The sequence below is a fragment of the Uloborus diversus genome, chromosome 4 (genome assembly GCF_026930045.1).
Source record: "Uloborus diversus isolate 005 chromosome 4, Udiv.v.3.1, whole genome shotgun sequence".
In the NCBI taxonomy this organism is placed as follows: Eukaryota; Metazoa; Arthropoda; class Arachnida; order Araneae; family Uloboridae; genus Uloborus; species Uloborus diversus.
Window position 1 is genome coordinate 141,118,349 of NC_072734.1, and position 16,025 is coordinate 141,134,373.

Sequence of the window (16,025 nt, forward strand, 5' to 3'; positions counted from 1 at the left end):
TTGTGTTTGCGTATCGGATTTTGTTTCGATAGACCACGCAACACATTGAGCTTTCTTCACGCGATCGCCATTAAAATAACTAAAATGCTTTAATATTCCTTTGCGTGACATGTAGCGCCATATATGGTCAGAAATATACTGCAGAAAAAAACTTTTTGAGTTATTCTATCTAATGTACTAATTAGTTTCGCTGTAACCCTATTGTTTCTTTTTCAATAAATTGTTGAAGTTGTACGGATCTTTCTCGGATACCCTGTATTAGGCTTTTTTAGACAGTTGGTACATTAGTGAGGTTGCCAAATTTCGGTTATAACTAAGGAAAACCTTAGGGTGGCACCTCACCCCCTACGCATCATTTCACTGACATTTTGTGAATTCAAGAACATTTGCAATGGGGGTTGTTTTCTTCAAAGGCAAACTCGGTCAAAAATCAGTGGAATTTCTAGTAAGATCATAAAAAACAATATCCTCAATAGAATAGGGTCGTTTCCGAAATTTTAAAAGTATTTTTTTTTTCTGAAAGAGCATGCTTAAAAACACAGGATTTAGCCATTTTTTAAATAATTTGACAAAGTTTACTATTAAAAAAAATATTAAAGAAGGTGCGCAGACTCAATTTTATTTTTTACGCTTCAGCTGCAATTTCAACTGCAATCCAATGTTGCCGGAAGCGCAGAGCGCAATATTAATTCACTCCTTTACTTGTATGTAGTGGCAACGGTATGGTTGATAGCAAGCGTAGAGTGCAATATTTAACTCGCTTCTGAATTATCATAACCTGGAAATGCGGTAGACAGCAAGCGTAAACATTCCGCGCGCAAGTTGAATGCACCAGTGCATCATTGCATCATTTGTGACGTCATAAAGACATCATCTTGTTTGAAAAATTAGACATTTTAAGAAATTAATTAAAAATAACATTTGGGAAAATAAAAGTATTTTCTGGGTCCATGTTTTTTTTTTTTTGCTTATTCTATCAATTTCAGTGACTAAAAGTAGTACTTTTGACTGAAGGAAACAACTCCATTTTTGAGCAATCACATTGCTTATTTTTCTCATTTTACTGTTTTTTGCTTCCTATGATTTTATTTCCCTCCCGCCTCCCTCTGCAGCACCACCGTCGACCGACTTCACGCTGCTGCTCCTCTAGCGAAAACCCTCTCCACGTTGCGTCCATATCCTACACACACAGGTATACATACACACACACCTACACACACATACACACCTACACACACACATACACACCTACACACACATACACACCTACACACATACCTATACACATGTACACACACAGCCACACACACTCATGCCTGCACACAGACACAAACTCACACGCCTACATACACACACGCGATTGCGAAAAACATAATTTGAATCTAACCAGGAAACATCACGATCAAGGAAATTCAAAAAAATTCCAAATTGGTGGCATTCGAAAGAGCATTGGAAAACATGTTTATGGCACTGAAACTACGTGCCCTCGTGACCACGTTATCGAAATATGAGGTCTTAAAAATTGCCAAAATTTTTAGCAAAGTCGCCAAATTTAGCGAGTTTTGTTCAGAAATGAAGGTACGGCACGAATTCAACATCTGCATCTGACAAGACATTTCACTTCCATATTTGGTCACCACCAAAGCGCGTGAGAAATATCGCATTAATTCTTTACTCGGGGTGACTACCATGGCGCGGGGCAAATTAAAATATACTGCAGTGAGAGGTTCCCCGAGCTTAAACTTTTGGGAAAGCAAAAATTCTCAATTTACCGAAAGAAAATTCAAATTTTGCCGAGCGATAAAATACGAGTATGCGCAAATAATCATGTATGAAAAGTAACTTTCGGTAGTTAAAAAATTGTAATTATATCCTCTAATTTGCCGAACTGTCAGACGAACTTTGTCGAATAAGGAAATTTTTTGGGAGGTCACAGTGGCCTCCCACCAGTGCGCTCCTAACTGCAGTCAACAAGAACGACCTCCTATTACTGCGACCGATCTGTCATAGGGTTCGAGCACAAAATCTCGTTTAAAATTCCACAGATGTGATGATATTTTAGCGTCCAATAGAACGTATTAACTGAATACATTTGAATATACCTTTCAAAGTTTAAACTTTTTTGTTATTCTTAAGACTGTCTGTTAAAAAACTGATGTTTAAAACTTTTATGCTTCTGAGGGTGAAATATTTCCACTGAAAGAGTTTATTCGATGATGAAACTGTATTGAAAAAAATATGATAACCGTAGAGAAACGGTAAACACACTTTAAAGTCTTTTTTTTTTTTGAAAAGTCGTAAGTCTGAAGTCTTCAACAGTATCTAAATACGAAGACAACGACATTTTTAAAGATTTCAAACCATGTTCTCAAATTAAAAAAAAAAACGATTTCTGTCAGTTATTTCCAGTGTGTTTTTCGTTATGTGTATCGTTTTCAAGTTATGTGTAAGCCCTCTAACAAGTCAAATGAAAAAAAAAACTGTATTAATTTTTATTTTGATCGTATTTGAATTCCCTTTTAACGTGAAACATAATTGGTAAAAGTGACTTAGGTATTTTTAAAAATGAGTAAATAACATGCAATATGATGTGCATTTACGTTATAGCAACTTTCAGTTGCAGTGACAGACTTTTTCGAACTACAGGGGTTGTTGTAATGATTGTCGACTATAAAATTTTTGATAAGAATCTGTTATGAAGTAATTTCCGACATCGTTAGTTTTGCTGTGCAAATTTTTGACATTTACTATCCGTTGTTTTCTTTTTTTTAATTATTATTTTTTTTTGATTTTAAATTAAAAATTAAACATTTTCGCTAGCAGTGGTCAGACAATAAAACTTCATGAATGATAATAACTTTTGAAAAAAAAAAAAATAAGAGCTGGGATACTACAATCCATGATCATTTTCTTTCAACATCAAAAAATATCCATTTTATTTTCAATATATAAGCTTTAATAAGCATGTTTTTTTTTTTTACTTATTCATATTAGTTCTCGTACATAATTATTAATTACTTACAACACATTTCATAACAAGAGTACAAACTTAAATTCGTTAAGTAAAACACACTTGAAATGCACTTAAATTCTGAAATGCATTATTATCACGATTACAAAGTTAAATCCTACGTTCAATTTCGTTATAAAGTTGTAGCTCCTCTGGATAAAGCTCTCTAGTTTCCATTTCACAGGCTTCATAGTTACTTTTTAATTTTACCCACACAAGTAAAGGGTTAATTCGAAACATCGTTTACGCGCTTTGCAGATGACCAGAAATGGAAATGAGAGTCTTGCTAGACGCAGGCGATGAAATCACGTGGTATTTTCCATTTATTGCCAAGTCTTGAAATTTGGCGAATTTTCGTAAGATTTCGACAGACTTTGACCCCTCATATCTCAAAAACAAAAGGACGAGGGCACACAATATTTGGGTCAAATTTTTTTCTAAAGATACTCTTTCGAATGCGACCATTTTTAACTTTTTTCATGATTACTGAACTCGTGATGTTTCCTGGTAAGATGTCAAAATTTAAATTAATTAATTTTTTAAAACTTACATTACTCGCACTTCATTGAAAACGGAGCGGAGCCTTTTTTTGACATCGCTAAGGTGAACGTTTTTTGGCTCCTAGTGAAAATGCAATGCCTAAACTCTGCCAAACTTGGAAATTAGAAACAGTTCCTGAATTCGACCTTTCTTAAATCACGGATGCCTACGAGGGAAGAGTAAAAGTGCTGGGGGTCAATGGCACAGACACCGCCGTTTGAATTTTTTTAAAAAGAACATTCAGTGACACATAAAACCTAGCACGATTGTTATTTTTTCTTGCTATTTATTAGTTTGTCAATGTGGTTTGATAAAAGCAGTACGAGATAAACTTGTGTAGATAACAATAAATTAAAATTTTTTATTCTTGGAATTGAGATTTGATGAGTTTTTCTTCTTATTAAGGGAAAATTGCATTTGTCAGAATATATTTTCTTCCAAGTACTGAATGACAGCTGAAAAATATGACTAAGTTGTTCCTCGGATGCATTTGGAGATGACCCCCCCCCTTTTTTTTTAATTGCGTGACGTGATATTCGGTTAATGAAGTGCCCTTGTTTTAACGAACATTTTTTACTGAGTTTTTACTATTTATCTTTCTTCATTTTGAAGTTGAAAGAGAGAATTTTCAGATTAATCACGAATGAGAAATAAGTTTTTGAAAGGGGAAATTAATTGATCACCTAATTTATTTCATTTTGAAGTTTTACAATTCTACTTGGTGGACTTTTTACGTGGAATTCCATGATGAATGTAGGGAACGGAACGGGTTATTCTTTAAACAAAGATAGAAATGAATTTGAAATAAGTAGAGCAAATAAACATGTTGATCTGTGCAACAAAACTACTATTACATTCAAGAAGTTTTGAACAGTTTCTGTCTCAAGCAACTGCCTAGCTTCTGTATTTTTGATGAGGTTACCACATTTTAAAATCAAACTACAGGCAGAATCTCGCTGAAAATATTTGTATTGATTTCCATTGCGAAGCAGAAACTGCATAGAATCCTTCACAAGACATCAAAAAATACAAAAATATAATTTTACATTTTTCTTAAAATCGAATTGGTCTAATGTCTTCTGCTCCAAGTACCTGTATCGTACGAAAGAAGCATGGTCATGCAAACACTTTATCATTAACTACTGTCTGACCACGGATTGTATGGAAAGACAAACATCCGTTTTACAGCCGGAAATAGACGAATCTATTATTATTTTTTTTTATCGATGTCAGCTTTTGTGAAGCAGAGTCTCATCCGAGCGAGTGGAATACGAGCATCAAATTTTTACTTTTCCTCCTTACTCACATAGATTCGTCTTATCTGGACATTTGAAAATTCCATGCAATCCGTGGTTGGACAGTAGCTGCGTTGTACAGTCTACATCGAAAATAAAAGTTGTGTCAAGAGACGTATGTTCAACAATCAGGCTTAGACAAGATCTGCGATAGAAGATTCGACAGTTCTAATGTAGATGATGGGGCACTTGCGAACATAACATTTAGGACCATATGAGGCAGTGAGAAGCAAAAGGATGTAAGTGGACATTTTCAAGTTTTGAGTAAAACGCATTTAAAAATAACGTCCTAGGTAGGCTTTCATTGATTTGTTTTCCAAATCATGCTGCACAGTAGCTCCTACCAGGGTTACTAGTACCATCTCTTGCCACAACACAGACGAGGGGTTCACCTACCATTTGTACTGGCTATCTCCAAATTTTTAAGTTTGCCACTTACATCCCTTTGCTTCTCACTGCTTCATATGTGAACAGTTTCCCTATCCGTAATATTTATATTAATTATCGGAAATTCCTATGCGGAGCTGTAGCGATAGCGCGGATGCGAGTTCTACAATGCATTACAGGAAACGATACACATTCAAGCATTTATTTGCAGAAACACTAAAACGGTAACTTTGTAAAGAATATAAAAGGTAAAAACTGATAAAAGTTGCTCACACATCCATCCTAAAGGGGATATCACAGGAGAGAAATTACAGGAAATCACAACCACAATAGCAACTGTCAACGCTATCTGGAACTGTTTTTTCGGACAGGAACTTGCCTACAGGGTTGCTGCCGGTTGCGCGAACGGTTGCTCGATTTGTTCACAACGGGGGCTACCATATTTTTGTTTACATCCATGTACTTGCGCTTGTTCATCGCTTTTCGTCAGTTCTGCATTTGGTTATCACACTGCGTCGCTTTAATTTGACACTTATGGATGAAATTAGTAATCAAATACTTAATGCAGCTCTTGCAGCTTTAATTGTATGTAAATTTGTGAGAAGATGGCAAAAAAAAAAAAAAAAAAAAAAAGGAAATGATCAAGGCAATGATTTCAGAGCTAGAGCATCAATTATTATTTCATGCAGTCTCCAAAGCCCCTCCTGTTAAATTCATATTTGAGTTTTAACATTAATTTGTAGAACTTAGAAAATTTCAGAAAAACAGAAAAATTTTATTACTATTAATTGAATGTTTGATTTAAAGTGATACTCTTGTTACATTTAAAGAAGACATACAGAATATATGATTTCTCTAGGCTTATTTCGCCCCATAACTACTAAATAAAATCTTAATTTTAGATAGGAATTATTAGTCATTTATTGACAGGTAAGGAAAAATTTAAATTCTAAGAAATTTATACCTAAATTCATAGTTAAAAACAAACATGAAAAATTCAAAAAAAAAAAAAAAAGAGCCAGCATCTGATCAATAGGTCTTTCATAGTTATTTTTTTAAACTAACACTTTAACCTACACAAATATAACGCCACTAGATACATATTGCACACAGAAAAATGTGTGGTCGAGTTTATTAAAATAGTTCCAGACATTTAAAAATAAAATGTTGTGATGAAACGAAGAAGCGCAAAAAAGCCAGTATTATTTAATGCACAATTTTGAAACTTTTTAAAAATCACCTTTTAGTCGATTAATAAAATCATTAAAATTTCTGTTAAATATGCTACGCGTAAATAACTGGGATTGCAGACTGAACTCTCATAATTTGAGCTGAAAAACTGTTTAACACAATCAGAACCTTGCCTAGTAACGTTAAAAAGTTGAGAAAATTAAAACTTTTAATAATATTCCAGATTACTAAAAAAAAAAAAAAAAGCTGTAATTTTTCATCTTTTTTTTCCATGGAGCAAAGTGAAAAATTAAATATTTTTCTATTGAAAGTTTTTCCATTCTATCAATAAAGCTATTTTTTGTCAAATAAGTGTGTAAATAAAAGAAAGAATGAATAAGTGAAAAGAAAATGAAGGAATAAACGAAAATAAATTCATGAGTGAATAAAATAGCGAATTATTAAGAAAATAAGTCAATAAATGAATAAATAAGGGAAGTATTGTAGAAGGAATGTAAATGAACTAATTAATAATTGAATACGTAAGTGATTTGATCAAAGACCGAATATGATACGAACTATTTCACTTTGCCCCGCGTGGACATGTTTAACTATACAAGCTTTTATAATACAAATAAGCTTAATACTGAGCAAATAAACACTGCATTGAATATTAGTAGGTCTCAAGCAATATTTCAAATGTTAATAAAAAGAACTTTATAATTTAATAATGCCAAACATATTTTTTTTTTACATCTCAACAAAATATTACAATGTGCGTATCATTTTTTAAAAATTCTTTGTATTATCATATTTTTTGATTTTCAGAGGGATTTTTTTTCTTGACTGGAATCGAGTACACGTGTTACTACACAGTCAAAATATTACTAAATAGGTGGCGCTAATAGTAGAGTAAATATTTCACCATTTCACTTTGCCTCACATTCCCCTACATTTCAAGTATTTTTAAATGGTACATACTGTATGTGCCCATCAGTTTGAATTTAAAAAAAGTACAGCTTCAAAATGCTATGATTTTTAAAAAGGAATTTTCACGTAACCTTTTCAAGGAAAAAATTTACTGTAATTGTTCAAGTATCAGAATGGGGTTGTTTCCTCCAATCAAAAGAAGTACTTGAACTGAAATTGATAGACTGAAATGACTTCAGTGACTTTCGTCACTGAAATTGATAGAATAAGCAAAAAAAAAAAAAAAAAAAAAAAAAACTTGGACACAGAAAATACTTCCATTTTTCCAACCAATTAATTTTTTTAAATGTCCGATTTTTCAAACAAGGCGTGGCCTTGGTGACTCACAAATGATGCACTTTGCCGCATCTTTCACCACGTTTCCACGTTATGATAATCAAGAAGCGAATTAAAATTGCGCTCTACGCTTGCTATCAAACCTATCGTTGCCAATAAACATGAGTAATAAAGATGCGAATTAAATATTTTGCTCTGTGAATGGCAACACGAAATGGCATTTCATCATTTATGACGTCACACGACAGAAATGTAAACAATGAAATCGCAACTATTTAAGTAATTTTTTTAAAATATTAAACAAAAACAAATTACTTTAAAAATGGTCAGATCCTATGTTTTTAAGCATGATCTTTCAGAAATAAACACATTTAAATTTTGGAAACGACCGCATTGTAATATTTGTGCAAAACAATTTTCAAAAACCCAATGAAACAAAAAGCACCAATATAAATTAAGAAATGCATAAAATTTGCACTGATGTTAACCAACATATAAGTAGCAATTTAAATTCAAAATCAGATGCAAAACCAAAGATTAAATGTCGCTCATCCGTTTTTTAAAGTGCAACTGAAAAAATGTTTGAAACATAAAATAAATAGAACGATAAAAAGGAATTCCCACATTTCTGTCGCAACGATTGCAATTGTATTTTACAGTGACGCTGCCTGACGTCACGAAATCCCAGCGCCCTGGTTGGTTCCTTCGTAACTTGCCTAGAATTAAAGGCAATTTTTTTCTAGCGGAGGAAAAAATTTGCCCCTATACGAGCAACTGCGAATTTCCATAGCACACGAGAATTTTGGAGCGATCGTTTGTGGAAGTGAGTAGGAAAACCGGACGGTTCCTATTGCGGTTGCGATGTCCCGTAATTTCACTCGTGTGATCGTGATATCCCCTTTAAAGCAAAACGTGAGGATCTGACACCTTGTCCCTTTCACCTTGACTTCTGGTCAAAACTCACTCGCTTTACTTAATTTCGCTCATGGGCGCCCATATGCAAAATTGTAAGGGGGGGGGGGGGGGTGAGAGTGCTCAGATATTTTAACCACGGTTTAGCAGGATATTTTCCCCATTTAAGCGGATTTCAGGACAGATTGGAGTCAATAAAATTTGACATTTTTAATTATTTATTCACTAATGGCTGGAGAAGAAATGATTTTACATTTTTGCAAAGAAAAAATTACTAAAAGCAAGGAAGTTCTAATTTCTAAGGAGGGGGGGGGGAGGGGGGCTCGAGCCCCCGTTGCCCCCCTATATGGGCACCCTTGATTTCGCTATCCACATTTTTTCAATATTCATTTAGTATGTTTATTGTTAATTACTCTTATTATTAAATATTTATGAGTTCTTAATGTTTTTATTTTTTGAACTTTTTTCTTCTTAAATAGTATGTCAACTATTCTGTACTCAGGGCCAGAGTGATGTAAGTCCAATAACTACGATTTTCCGTTTAAATGTGCATTGTATGTTGAAGCCTATTCTACATCGAGCCAGGTGAACGTAATTCTTAAAAAATAACCCTTTTTCCTTTTTTTTTTTATTATCAGGGTTAAAAGAGCGCGCGTCCCATCTTTTGCATGCGCCAGAAAAAAGTTTTTCCTTCCTCCTGTAAAATTATCATAATGTGACTTACGTTCTTCTGGCTCTGATGTACAGAATTTAGTGTTGTAATAATACTTATAGGAAATTAAAAACCCAAAATATTTTCATTGCATAAAAGACAGAAGTTTAAAATAACTTTAAAATACATAATCATACTTTGTATGAAACTAAAAAGCAAAAAAAAGTGCAAGAGTAAGCTTTTATTAATAAAATATTTCTGGTACTATGTAGTCATAGATTTTTTTCGTGCCTAGTCAGTGATCATAACAGACTACGAGACTGAACTGACTAAAATTTCATAGTGAGCGGTGTGTGCGTTGTATAGACATAAGATATCTCGTTCTTTTTGTTCTGATTTAATTGCTTGTGTTTCTCTTATTTTTGACCTATTAGATATTGAAAGAAAGGTGATTGAGTTTAAATAGTCCTGCTTTTTTTTTAAAGTTAGAATTTACTAAATCACGAGTAATTTGAGAAAACGGTTGATGGTTCGATTGGTTTTTATAGAACTAGACCCTTAATTGGTGATACTGCACCGAACGATAGTTTGAAAGTCGAAAAAAGAAAGAAAGTGCCCAAAATGCAACATTGCTTGAAGAGTAAGTAGAAAGCACAAAACTACTAGAGGTTTGAAAATTTTTTTTTGAAATAAACACAAGTATTAGGTTTCAAATTTTGAATTAGAAACTATAAGGAAGAAATGAAAATTATTTTGAGCAGAAAACATATATTACAATGCAAAAGTGAGACGAAAACAAAGACATTAGGACAGGCAAAAAATTGAAAACATAAAGGTAATTCTCTGAAAAAAAAAGAGAAATTCATTCTTATCGGAATGAATTTGACATGTTTTTTCGATAAACTTCCTTGTTTACGTTTCACATTTTCAGATGTACCCATACACCCAAGGGAAATGGAGCACGTCCCCCCCCCCCCTCCGAATCAGAGCATACAAAGATCAATACTCCTGTCAAAATACCCCCCTAAATATTTCATGGCGACACAACGCCCTGACCCTCCCTCCTTCTCGTCGGTACCCCTAACATTTGTCATACTTTTGTATCATATGTCCCTTTTATTCATAAAAAGGTTGATGCTTCAGACAATGGAGTGGGCAGTCAGAAAACCGTTGTTGAAATACGGCAAAGTAGGCTTGTTAAGATCTGGACGAACTACTCTTTGATCGTTTTCAGTATAAAGAATTTTTACCTGTCAGTAAAAAAAAATCACTGGATGGAAATTACTTGAAAATATTTTCATAAACTTCGACTATATATTTTACACCAAAAATATTCTTTATCAAATACTTCTGGTAAAAAAAACTAAAGACAAAATAACTTGAGGTTTAGATTAAAAATGTTTCTTCTTGAAGGGTGATGACGTAATACATGATTAATTGGACTGCATTCATCTTCTGGAAGACCGCGTTTGCAATTTTTTCAAGTTTTTCTGATTTTCCTTTCTCTTCTAAGTCACGAAAACTATCATCTCTTGCCAGATTAATCTGGCATCGAGAATTCTTCAGGATGACGCAAAAATTCTACGGACACAAACCGACTCGTCAGCCATTTTGGTGATGTGAATTTGTTTTTGTGAACTTACTTAGGATACAAACTTCTTCCCATTTCTTTCAAGAGTAGATACAACTATGCTAGAAATGGCTAAGTGTGGATTAGTTTTTTTTAGCGACTCCATAAGCCTGCTATACAGGCATTTGAGAAAAGTTGCTCCCGACTCGTTCGCATCATACACAGTTCGCTAGACCATATTCTTAATTTGAACATGAATTGTCTTATGCATCTCAGTGCATGTTGGCATTGCAGGAAATGAGTCTGCCGATACCTTGGAAAAGGAGGCGAGAGACCGCAACACAGATTCATCCTCTCATGTCACTCAAAATGACATTATCGCAGTAGAAAAATCTAACTAGCTCAATGACAAAACAATCAAGACTGAGCATCAAGTCGGCGAACTAACTCCAATAGAATCATTGCAAAGACCCCAAGAAGACTCAGGACGAAACACTACCGAATAAAGAAAATTCAAAAGGATAATACACGAACATTTCATAACTGTAGGAACTGTCCCGAGTACGCATTAATCGCGGTTTACATCTTTTCTGCCCTGCCAAGCCGAAGGAAGCTGAAACAAATGATTGGAAAGGCACACGCAAACCTCTATGAAGATAACTGCACTGAAATTACCGAGGTTGTCTGGACCACCTTCGGTCCAATTTAAATGTTCCATGGACATATGGACAAGCCAACAACAACATGGTAAATTAGGTCCTAAAATTAATTTTCTTTATTTTCGAGCTGATAATCAGAATAGCATGTTTCTTTCTTGTTAAGAAAGAAAAACTCATTCCAAATTAGATATGAATCGATATTTTTCATAACATAGTAACAATAGTGAAGAATGTATATGTGTGTGTGTGTGACAAGCACTAATTAGCAATCTGATTGCAGACACGTGTTTCGGGGTTTCAAAGGACACTTTTTTCAATGCAAAGAAGAGCGAGTTTTAGGATAAAAAGCCATTCCAGTTGTTTTAGAAAATCGTTCATAAATATTTGTTTTATTTAAAAATGTCAGTTTTAGGAACTGTGTTTTGGGTGCTGGTTTTGGGGTACTTTATCTCAAGAGCTAAAAGTTACAAGTACTAAGTTCTCATAAGACGGCACTAATGCGTCATCTTATAATTCTTAAGAAAATTAATTAATATTGCGATTTACAGTTTACAGATTAACTTTTCGTTTTAACAAATGCTTTATATTATTGCAAAATGAATTTTTTTTCTTCTTTTCGTGAATTTTCAAACATTTGCTAATGATATCAGTAGGATGATAGTTCGGGAGATGACCCATGTTCAAGAAATAGAGTAGATAATTCGGTATTAGCCTGTGCAACAGAGTAATACGAAGAAAAGCGAAATTCTTATCTTCAAACCCCTATAAAGCGGAAAAGTTGCAATTTGTGTTTACTAACCTATCAAAGAAATTATTCAAATTAGATATACTATTTTCGTTTTCTCAATGCACTTGGATAAAAAAAGAGATAGAGATAGAGAATTTTAAGGCTCATTGCGGGATCAGAGAACATATTATCCGATTTCAATCAACTTTTTCGTGTTTCTCAAGTCTTCACCAATGGGGTTGTTTCCTCCAGTCAAAAGTAGTACTTTTAGTCATTGTAACTGACAGAATAAGCAAAAAAAAAAATAAAAAAATAAAAAAAAAAAAAAAACATGGACCCAGAAATTTTTTTTATTTTCCCAACAGTTATTTTTTAATTAATTTTTTAAAATGTCCAATTTTTCAAACAAGGCGTGGTCTTGATGACGTCGCAAATGATGCTCTTTGGTGCATCTTTGTACTGCACTTCCACATTATGATAATCTACAAGAGAAGCGAATTAAAATGGCGCTACGCTTGCTATCAACCGTATCGTTGCCAATACACGCGAGTAAAGATGCGAATTAAATATTTTGCTCTGTGAATGGCAACATAGAATGGCATTTCATCATTTGTGATGTCATCGGCGAGAAATGTATACAATGAAAGCGGAATAACTTTTTAAAAATATTAAACTTAAACAAATTATTTAAAAAATGGTCCGATCCTATGTTTTTAAGCACGCTTTTTCAGAAAAAAAAAAATACTTTAAAAATTTTGGAAACGACCACATTGCAGCTTTTTTGCGCTGTAGCTATTCGAAAATAAAAAAATTGTTGTCTACGCACCACCTTAATACGTAACCGACTTTCACGATTCCTACAAGTATTTAAAAATACATCTTGTTGCCCGTTATACAGCACATTAGAACAGTTTTTATTGTTTACACAAACACGAATAAATGTTTGTCTTCTTAACCTTTATTCGCACGTAAAGAGGACGTAGCAGATAAAAACGCTTAAAATGTTCTTCGTGGAATGAAAAAACATGCCTTGCCATCAGAGGAAAACTATTGAAGATGTTCTGCAGTTTCAAGAGAGAAATACAGTTGAGTATTTAGTGGTTCTTTCTGCATGGAAAGAATTTAAAATGCCAAACATTACTATTCTTAATGCAGCAGAGAACGTATAAAATGAGCACTTTCTAGCAAATTTATATCATTCAAAACTGTGTTTTGACCGAAAGTGAGAGCAGTGCTTTTTGAAATGCGAATGGTACAATAATTTCAAGCCCTGTCCTTTAAATTTAATTAGACGCCTCGGAAAAATATCATTAATGCTAGCCGTTTCCAAAAATGGCACACACATTTGCCTTGCATTTGTCGTGTCTCGATGAAAGCGCAGTGATTGGCTGAAACCAACTTTCTTTCCACGAGATAGTTTTTCGATTTTTTTTTTTTACAAAAATTTGAAATAGAATTTGAAGATGAGTATCGAAAGATGCGCAGGAAAATTTTGAAACTTGGGTGAGGAAACATATCACTTGGAAAAAGATTGATATTCTTTTATATATGACTTACCACAAAAGAAAAACTTTTAATTAACATAATACAAGAGATCAAATCTAAAAGTATCCACAGCAATCATTTACGGAGAACGGAGATGTATTTTATTAATAGAAGGCGATATTTTGGTGAAGTCCGAAATAATTTGTTTAGATCCATTTTTTTTAATTATCTTTTATTATATTTGCTCTATCGTTGGTTGATGTTGCAAGCTTTTTAATCGTTGCTAAAAACAAAAACTAATAATAGAACTTTTAAAGTTGGCTGTTAATGAAGTTAAAAAATTAATTTCAAGATTAAGCACTGTGAAAACATTTTGTAGTAAGTTACCGCCCTAAGCCAGGGCTATGGCAGAAATACTTAAAATACAGGGCGGTAACTTACTACAAAATATCATGCCTTGCCATCAATCTTTGAGTTGAACCGCACCGTTGCTGCGGTCATTCATCGGGTGTGCTAATTCTACATTAGCTACCAGTTTGTTTGGCTCTCTTGGCTCCCTTAAGAGGATTTTCGCCACCAGCTCATGTGATTCCTATTCCGGGCTGATGAGTGCTAAAAAGCACGAAACTGCAGTTCTCGGATGGAATAACTGAGCTGGTGGTGTATTTTAAGTACTGTAAAAACAATTCAGAAACGTTCCTGGAAAATAACGAGCAGCTGATGTGCCCAATTTCTTCAGGTAACATATTTTGCAAAAAACAGAAATGTTTTTTTTTCTCGCTGCAACTCAGTAACTTTCCTGAAGTTATCCTGGAATCTTTCTGAAAAATTCAATAATCTCTCTGGTTAAAGCCAGTCTTGTCTATAGAACCTTCAGAGAAAACTTAGGTAGGTTTAATATAATAGCTTGGCGCCTTCCTGCTTTGCCAAGAAAGCTCCAAAATCATTATTGCAAACATGACCAAAGCAAAAGCAGAATTGCAAGAAGGTATCCTGAACTCGCCTGCAGTCTTTGCAAAGCTACGAAATTCAGAGACTGTTTTGCTCTCATTGGGAGCTTAGTTAATCTGGACGGGCCGTAATCTAGTTGAAGCCGACACACTAATAAAATAAGCTCAGTTAATTTTTATACTGGTAGCAAAAAATACTTTTCACAACCGTGAGAAGTCTGTATTCGTGCAACTTGTAGTAATTGCGGAAACTTTTTGACAAATATACTTGATTTTCTCAGGAAGTGGATAAAAACCTGTGAAATTCCGTTACGTTAAACGGAAATAATCAGTAACGTTTCAAATTTCTTTTGCAGTGTACATTGGTAGATATTGGTCTTTTCAAATTTTTCAAACAATACAGTGTTTGGTACAATTATCGTAAAATCTGTAAAAGTGTTTTCTTTATGCAAAGCTAAAACTTTTTCCTTCGCGTTTTTGTTCCTAATTTAATTTACATAATTTCTTAAAACCGTAGTGGCAACAGTTAAAAAATACTTCGACTTTTGATTAAAATTCGAATTAATTGTGTTGTGGTTCTTGTGTTTGTGATCTATGAACGAGTCATCATTTTGTGAATTCTGTGCTTCATTTGTTATGCGTATTAATCACATTTATTTTTGAACCGAAGGAGCCGGAGATTTTATGCATCAACGAAGGTGAGTTTTTCATTTATTTGGGACAGACAATAGATCTTAAAGCCTTGAAAAAGAAAAAAACTGCAGTTAAAGCCAGTTTAACAAACTTAAGGGAGAAAATTAACAGTAATATTGAAATTGCAGATTCCACAGAATTGAAATTCTACAAAGTAAAAATTCAAAAATCAGTGAAGATGTTACTTCTGTGTTAAATAATATTTTTGACTAGCCGCCTGCGGCGACCAGCTGGTCCGCCTTTTTACGCCATTCGCCTTTTTGCGCCAGGGTTGCCGCCTTCGGCGGCTGTTTAGACAACTTAGCGACGGTATTAATCAATGCGTTTCTCTATATATCAATATTATCATTCGCCTTTTTACGCCGATGTTGCGGCCATCGGCGGCTGCTTAAACAAATTTCGTGGCGGTATCAATCAATCTATATCTATCTATATCATTCGTAGTTTGAATAAAATATTTTCTATATCTATCTTTAGTTCCGTCGTTTGGAAAATTTTTAAAGGAGGAGGAGGGGAGACACAAACGACGTACTCTTCATGCAAATTTTGTAGAAAAATAACTAAAAGCACTTCCACTTTTATGTGTCTACTTTTATGTGTATTTTCAAAGTCATTGTGTGTGGGGGGGGGGACACTGACACCCAGTTGAAATTCCTTAAATGACGGGCATGCCTCTTTCTTGCTGTCCATCTACTATATCGACCTTTAT